Genomic DNA, 8,965 nt, shown 5'->3' on the forward strand with positions numbered 1-8,965 from the left:
ATGTACTGAGGTTAGGACTCCGATATATGAATTTGGAGCGGGGGTAAACGGGGCACAATTCAACCTTAATCAGCATTCAGTGATTTGGTGTTGATTATATTACAGCATTTATCTTGGAATCTGATACTCGGTAGGCATTTAATATGTGGGATAGACGGATGAATACCTATTCTCTAGCACCAGGGGTATTATGTATGCCAGCCGCTAATCCGTGCACAAAACATACACCCTGATTGTTTACATCCTCTTCCAAGCGGAAAGCCAGAGCTTTCCCAACTAACTAACCTCCAAATAAAAGTCATGTTCTTATGAAATGAAGAAAAGGGAAGTTTTGGGGTCGATTCCACGTTAAAACCTGTTAAACCCCTAGGGCCTGCCTGGGCCTACTTAGCCAAAGTGACTCCATGTTGCCTAGGTAGACATTTTGTTGTTTAATAAATGCCTCAACAGTTCTTTTTTTTTTTTTTAAAGATTTTCACAAGCAGGCAGAGAGGCAGGCAGAGAGAGAGGAGGAAGCAGGCTCCTTGCTGAGCAGAGAGCCCGATGCGGGGCTCGATCCCAAGACCCTTGAGATCATGACCTGAGCCGAAGGCAGCGACTTAACCCACTGAGCCACCCAGGTGCCCCTCAACAGTTCTTGATATCAGTTCCAGGTAACTGTTACTAAAACACACAGGTAGGAGACATCCAATCAGCCAAAGCCACATACGTAGAGGTCTGCAGTTGTGCCCTATAAAACTAACCTGTAAGACCAAGGAGGGGTCGCTCTCTTCGGAGGCGGCCCTGGCCGGTCAGTCTGACTTCTAATGCTTGGCATAGAATAAAGCTTTACATAACTTTCACTTTATCTCAGCCTCATTCCCCTGGCCGGTCAGTCTGACTTCCAATGCTTGACATAGAATAAGGCTTTGCATAACTTTCTCTTTGTCTCAGTCTCGTTCCTTTGATAACGGACCCAACAGAAGTATTATTTCCTCTTTTTTTTCCCTTTATGAGGATATAACAATTTTGTATGTGGTTGTAATCACACTGTACAATGTAATTTTTTTTTAAAAGATTATTTATTTTAGAGACAGAGAGAGAGTGCGAGTAGGAGAGGGAGAGACAACATCAAGCCGACTCTGTGCTGAGCAGGGAGCCCAACACAGGGCTCGATCTCACGACCCTGAGATCGTGACCTGAGCTGAAACCAAGAGTCTGACTGAGCCACCTAAGCGCCCCTCCTTTCTCAACTTAGTACAGTGTCCTAAGCATTCTATGAGGTTAATGGGATGTAACCGAAAGAATAGTAATGAACATTTTTAAGGCTAAGACTTATTCCAAGCACTGACCTGTATGAATTCATTTAATCTTCCAAATGACGTTGTGTGAGACGTACTGTTACTGTGCCCATTTTACAAATGCACATTGTGACACAGAGAGGTTAAATAATTTGTTTAAGGTCACTCAGCTACTGAGAGTGGAGCCAAGATTTGAACCATGCAGGCATATTGATGCCAGACTCCATGCTTGCGGTTGCTACTGGCCTCACCACGGGCCTTGGAGCTAGACAGACCTTATGAGGCCCCTGTCACCTTGAGCTAGTTGCCTGACCTCTTTGTTTCCTCCTTCCTAAAATGGGTACCAGTCTCCTGGCACATAGTAAATGCTCAATAAATACCTGGTTAGTGTTGCGTTTATTAATTTTTTTAAAAGATTTTATTTATTTATTTAACAGACAGAGATCACAAGTAGACAGAGAGGCAGGCAGAGAGAGAGAGAGGAGGAAGCAGGTTCCCCGCTGAGCAGAGAACCCAATGCAGGACTCGATCCCAGGACCCCAGGATCATGACCTGAGCCAAAGGCAGAGGCTTAACCCACTGAGCCACCCAGGTGCCCCTAGTATTGCATTTAAATGAACACCATACCATACCTCATTAACTCTTCACCTTCAAACTCAAAACTTGTCTCCTCCCCTCCTCTCCGCACCTGAAATTTTGAGGCCCTAAGAGATGTGGACGTGCTTCCCCTCTCCTTCCCCAAGTGAGAACACAGCACTGTATAATGACATGGTGTGGACAGAGCACTCACAGCCAAATGTTTACATCCGCCTGGAACAGCCAACCCCAGCCACTTCTCCCCCAGCGCCATTATCACGCCATCTTACCTGAGTAGGGCCCTTTCAAGATGGCTCCCGTCCACTTGTCCACTTGGCCATGGGGAACTTGTCAGGGACAGGGACGGCTCCCTTGGCATTTCCTCATACCTGTAGGTGAGGACCTCCCAGGGGCAGAGGGTTGGGCCCGGAGTAACTACACATCAGTCAGCTTCCGATCAAGGAGTGAGAGTCTGGTCTCCCCCTTGCTGGCAAGGGTGATGATCTGGAGGCCCCCTCACCTGGCTTGGGTGGGCAGAAAGGCTCCCCTTCTTCCTAATGGCCGGGGAAGGGGAATAGCCACAGTGTTCACTTCTTTCAGTTCCTTCAAAGAAATCTCTTCTTACATAAGCTGAAGGTGGAGGTAGAGTAATTAATGGTCACACCACAACTTTTGGCCCCTTCATAGCTAGTCCTTTGGGATTTACCTGGCCCCTTACTGGGGAATGGATGCATACTATTGTCCTCCACTCGGGGTCCCAGTCACAGCTCTTGAGACACTAGGAGAATGTCCATTTCCTATCCTGTTATATTCTTGGCCATGGCGTAATTGAAGAGTTTCCTTATTGTGGAACTTGAGGTTGGTTCAACTGTTTTGCTATCTGAAATATTGCTGTGGTAAACGTCCATCCNTAAACGTCCATCCCCTGCCTCTCCTGCCCCCCACAGAAGCTGCAGATCTCCTAGACTACATTTGCATCTGGATTTGCAGACTAGACCTAACAGGACAGCCCTCCAGTCTCCTCTTCCTCCCAACAAGTTATGAGAGCTCGCATCAGTTCCTAGTAACAAAATGCCACCAAATAAAAAGATGCTGTTTTATCTGTTGAAAGCCTCTCAGTAACTGATTTCTTTGAAATTGAACAAAACCGGGGCGCCTGGGTGGCTCAGTGGGTTAAGCTGCTGCCTTCAGCTCAGGTCATGATCCCAGGGTCCTGGGATCGAGCCCCGCATCGGGCTCTCTGCACAGTGGGGAGCCTGCTTCCCTTCCTCTCTCTCTGCCTGCCTCTCTGCCTACTTGTGATCTCTCTGTCAAATAAATAAATAAAATCTTTAAAAAAAAAAAAAAAGAAATTGAACAAAACCTTTCACAGATAAAACTGCAGAGTATATTGCCCAGAGGAGATGGCGGGCAGGGGGCCCACCCCAATTTTTAAGCCATGGGATGCCAAGTGTGCTTGTTGATAGTGTTATGCCAAGTACCCTCCAAGGACCAAGATTGAAGTTCTCAACCCTTTGCAAGCTGGAGAACTGTCTTAGTTAATGATGGACGCCCAAGACATTGTGGGTAATCTTGGATCTTGTTTATTCACCAAAGAAGCAGAAGTCTTTTATTTCCAAGGACACATGTTTTGTATCCTTGTGGGACTTTCCCCCATGGCTTTGACCCCTCAACTACCATCCGTGCCTACTCTTCTTCTTCTTCTTTTTTTTTAAGATTTTATTTATTTGAGTGAGAGAGAAGAGAGCAAGCAGGGGGTAGGAGCAGAGCAAGAAGGAGAAAGATTCTCAAGCAGACTTTGTGCTGAGCACAGAGCCCCAAGCGGGACTCGATCCCACGACCCTGAGATCGTGACCTGAGCCAAAAGCAAGAGTCAACCACTGAACCAGCTGCACCACCATGCCTCTCCATGCCTTCATTTTTGATCTCTGGGTCCTTACCTTCCTCCCAGCTCCCAGAGATCCTGACAATTTAGAACGTGGGTTTGGGCCCAGGTGTGCAGACAGACACCTTGGCAGGGTTTGAGCCCAAGGGGCCCCCAGAAATCATGTTGTTCATGGTTTCTTTTGTTTTACAGCAGAGAGAACCAGAGACCATTGATGAGGGACAGAGTTGGGACCTGTGCCTTGTCCTGGGTCGCTTCGCCCCCGTACTCCCTCCCCACCCTCAATGCCCAGCATCCCTAAGTCAGTCGCAGCCGCTATCCCCAGTTGATGCTGGGCCTCTTGCCAGGGTAGATGTTTGGCTTTTCCCACAGTTCTAAATGCTATCTGTGTGGCAGCACAGCGTGGGTCAAAGCGACTAGAACAAAACTGCTAAACGATGGGGTTGCTCTTCTCTTTAAATTGGATTGAGAGGTAGTTGGCAAAATCCTTTCCAGCTGCCTCATTGCCTTGGCAGAGCCACCGATCCAGCAGACTCTGCAAACCTGAAGCAATTATGTGCGTTTTAATAACAGGGAACGGACCCAGGCAGCGTTTGCTGTAGATGGTATCTGACGGGAGGTGGCCCGGCAGGCCACCACCTGCCCTCCTGCCCCGATCCGTTCAAGCACCAACAAGATCTCTGCAACAGATCAGTAAGCCCTCGGGTTTGTTCTTGGAGGGAAAGGCAGATAGTTCTGGCTGTCGGAAATACTCCGTCGGCCCCCTTCATCCCTGAGACCACATTTGGAGAATGAGGAAGCAGTGCTGTTCGGTAAAACTAGAAAACTTTCCCTGGCACTGGAACTTGCTATTTTTAACCCTGGTGAGAAGGACTTCCTTTGGCTTTGCAGTCACTAGCTGCCAGTCCAAAATAGAGGGCCCCTTCCTGAAACAGGCTGGGAGAGGGCTCTCGAGACGCAGCTTTCTAGGCGTTTCTAGGAAGGGGAAGGAATTTCAAGGGTGGGTTTTGCTGGGATGGAAACCACCTGTTCTGTAAATATAAGTATTCTGCATCTCCCATGTCCCCTGCAGCCTCTCTCCTTCCCCACCCCACCCCCAGTCTGCACACTTGATCGCCTCACCTCTACTAAGGGGTTTGGGGTGCCCCATGAGGGGAACAGATACACAAACCCCAGGAAAGTTAAACTTAAGCAATACCAGGTGAATTTGATTAGGATCTTTCAAAGGATTTGATCTTTTCTTTGTCTTGAAATGCTTCATGGTTTTGCCTAAAACACATAAAGATCTGACTTTGTCTCTGAGGATAGAATTTAACTTCCTCAGGTTGTACTATCTTACTTGCTCTAGACTAAATTTGTGTATCCAGCAAGATGACCTTCTGCTGGCCCACCTCCTCACTCTGCTTGTGCCGTCCCTGGGAACCACAGCAGGTGATGCTACATCATCAAAGGGAGCAAACCCTCCACTCAACCCCCAGCACACACCCAAACTTGTCCCTTTTCCCCTCTCCCACCTCCTCCCTGGCCCTGCCCGCAGGCTCAGCTCTCTACAGCCCTCCCCTTGTCAGGCATTTCTGGCTGGAGCTGCCCTTGCTGATTTTCAGTAGAACCTGTCTTGCCTTGCCCTTGGCTGAGGTAGACCAGGACCATGTGTATCCTGTGTTTCTGAATGCCGGACACAATAATGAGATGTAAACTGCTGTCCCCATGACAAATCGATGGTGTCCCCTGCAGTCATCATTCCAGGGCCTTGAAAATGTCTTCTTTAAGAAACTTGGCCAGAGAACTCCCAACTTAGGATGGGCCAACTTAATGGTTTTTTGACTTTATGGGGGTACAAACGTGACATGTGTTCAGTAGAATTGGCACTTTGGAGTTTGGATTGGGATCTTTTTCCCAGGCTAGCGATCCCCAGTATGATCCTCTCTCCTGATGCTGGCCAGCAGCCCCAGCTCCCAGGCTGCCACACAACCACAACGGGTCAGCAGCCGACACACCGACAACCCTTCCACACCCACACAGCCGTTCTGCTTCCCCCGTCAGTATGGTGCTCAATCAGTGACATGAGATCTTCAACACTTTCTTATCAAATAGGCTTCGTGTGAGATGTTCTTGCCCAACTACAGGCTAACATAATTATTCTCTCTCTCTCTCCCACTTTTTTTATTTTTAAGATTTATTTGAGAGAGTGAGTATGTGGGAGGGAGGGGCAAGGGAGAGAGATCGAGAAGCTTAAACAGACTCGCTGCTCAGTGCGGGGCTCGATCCCACAATCCAGAGATCACAACATGAGCCGAAACCGAGTCTGAAGCTTAACTGAGCCACCCAGACTCCCCGGCCACTGTAAGTGTTCTGAGCACCTTTAAGGTCTGCTGGGCTGAGCTATGATGTTTGGTAGGTTAGCCATAGTATCGCATTTTCAATTTAGGATATTTTCAACTGCCAGTGGGTTTACTGGTATATAACCCTGTTGTAAGTCAAGGAAGATCTATACTCTAATTTGATAGTCTAATTTGATGTTTTATTAACTTATTTCTACTTTTGGGGCAAGTCAAAATAATTTATTTGTGGTCAGACACATATGAGCCAAAGGGCAGAAATGCCGGCTTTCTAGCACTTAGTAATTATTTCCCTAGGAACAACATAAGAGGAGTTTATTAATCACTAAATTATACAGTCCCTCATTAGATCCACTCTAATTGTTTGACTTAAAGGCTTCTGTTCTCATTATCATTCAGTGCTTTATTGACTGTAATGCCTTTGAATTTCACTCGTGAGTTAGAATTTCACTTAGACTTCCCGTTGATGTGGGTGTTGGGGTGTCGGTACCCACATGCACGGTTGAGAGTGGAAATTGATACTCCAGAACACTGTTCGGCAGCATCTATTAGTCATTGGTCACGCAATCTCCCTTTAAGGATCCTACAGATATCATAGCAGAGTGTGTTTGAAATCGATACAAATTGCAGATGACTTACATGCCCTTCTGTAGGGACTGCTTGGATACGTTTTAGGACTTTGACTTAGTACAGTTAAAACCATTTTAAAAAGGAGAGACATGGGGTGCCTGGGAGGCTCAGTGGGTTAAAACTTCTGCCTTCGGCTCGGGTTATGATCCCAGGGTCCTGGGATTGAGCCCTGCATCGGGCTCCCAGCTCAGCAGGGAGCCTGCTTCCTCCTCTCTCTCTCAGCCTGCCTCTCTTACTACTTGTGATCTCTCTCTTTCTGTCAAATAAATAAATAAATAATCTTTAAAAAAAAAAAAAAGGAGAGACCAATGGCCTTAAAAGATATCCATAAGATACTGTTTTTTATTTTTATTTTATTTTTTTTAAGATTTTATTTATTTATTTGACAGAGATTATAAGTAGGCAGAGAAGCAGGCAGAGAGAGAGGGGGAAGCAGGCTCCCTGCTGAGCAGAGAGCCCGATGCGGGGCTCGATCCCAGGACCCTGGGATCATGACCTGAGCCGAAGGCAGCAGCTTAACCCACTGAGCCACCCAGGCGCCCCCAGATATTATTTTTTAAAACATTTTATTTGTTTATTTGAGAGAAAACACGAGCAGGGGGAGGGGGAGAGGGAGAAGCAGACACCCCAATGAGTAGGGAGGCCCGATGTAGGATCCCGAGATCATGACCTGAGCCAAAGAGAACAGCTTAACTGACTGAGCCACCCAGGTGCCCTCCATAGGATATTATTAAATAAAACAAGTTGTAGGGGCACCTGGGTGTCTCAGTCTGTTAAGTGTCTAACTCTTGATTTCAGCTCAGATCTTGATCTCAGGTTGACATCAAGCCCCACATTGGGCCCCACACTGAGTGGGGATTCTGCTTAAAATTCTCTCTCCCTCTTCCTCTGCTCCTCCTCCACTTAAAAAATAAATAAATAAAAGGTGTAGACTGCTATGATTTGGGGCTAAAATATTGTCTCAGTCTTGGTTCCTATGGCTAAGGAGTCAGGAAGGACATGCCCCAGATTGTAACCAGTAAGCTCTGGAAGAGGAGATGGTCTGAGAGATTGAGAGAAAGATTTTCACATCTCTTGTAGCTTTTTAAAAAAACATTTTGGGGGCACCTGGGTGGCTCAGTTGGTTGGGTGACTGCCTTTGGTGCAGGTCATGATCTCAGGGTCCCAGGATCAAGCCCCGCATCGGGATCCCTGCTCGGCAGGGTGCCTGCTTCTTCCTCTCCCTCTCTTGCTGTCTCTCTGTCAAATAAAAGAATTTTAAAAATAAATTTTAAGGGCGCCTGGGTGGCTCAGTGGGTTGGGCCGCTGCCTTCGGCTCAGGTCGTGGTCTCGGGGTCCTGGGATCGAGTCCCGCGTGGGGCTCTCTGCTCAGCAGGGAGCCTGCTTCCCTCTCTCTCTCTCTCTGCCTGCCTCTCTGTCTGCTTGTGGTCTCTCTCTGTCAAATAAATAAATAAAATCTTTAAAAAAAAATAAATTTTTAAAAACTGTTTGAATAACAATATTTCTTAACTTACAGTGGGGTTATGCCCTCATAAACCCATTGTAAGTTAAAAAACAAAACAAAAAAAAACATAAGTTAAAGATAAATTTAAGTTGAAAATGCATTACTGGGTGCCTGGGTGGCTCAGTCAGTTGGGCATCTGCCCTCAACTCACGTCATGATCTCAGGGGCCTGGGATCAAGTCCCGCATCAGGCTCCCTGCTCAATGAGGAGTCTGCTTCTCCCTCTGCCCCTCCCCTTCCTCGTGCACATGCTTGTGTGTCCTCTGTCTCACAAAAACAAAATCTTAAAAAAAGAAAAAGTGGGTGAGAGAGAGAGAACACTTTTGTTAGCTTGTAGTTGGGCAAGAACATCTCACACGAAGCCTATTTGATAAGAAAGTGCTGAAGATCTCACGTCACTGATTGAGCACCATACTGACGGGGGGGAGCAGAACGGCTGTGTGGGTGTGGAAGGGTTGTCGGTGTGTTGGCTGCTGACCCGTTGTGGTTGTGGGCTGCCTGGGAGCTGGGGCTGCTGGCCGGCATCAGGAGAGAGGATCGTACTGGCGATTGCTAGCCTGGGAAAAAGATCCCAATCCAAACTCCAAAGTGCCATTTCTACTGAACATGTATCACTTTTGTACCCCTGTAAAGTCGAAAAAACATGGACCTTTTTTTTTAAATCATGAGTCAGGAGCCATCTGGATTTTTTATTTTGTGAGTATTTTTGGTATTTTTTTGCAAATTAAAGTCTTGAAATAACTCATCCAAAC

This window comes from Enhydra lutris, unplaced genomic scaffold (genome assembly GCF_002288905.1).
Source record: "Enhydra lutris kenyoni isolate GAN:26980312 unplaced genomic scaffold, ASM228890v2 scaffoldscaffold12, whole genome shotgun sequence".
Classification (NCBI taxonomy): domain Eukaryota; kingdom Metazoa; phylum Chordata; class Mammalia; order Carnivora; family Mustelidae; genus Enhydra; species Enhydra lutris.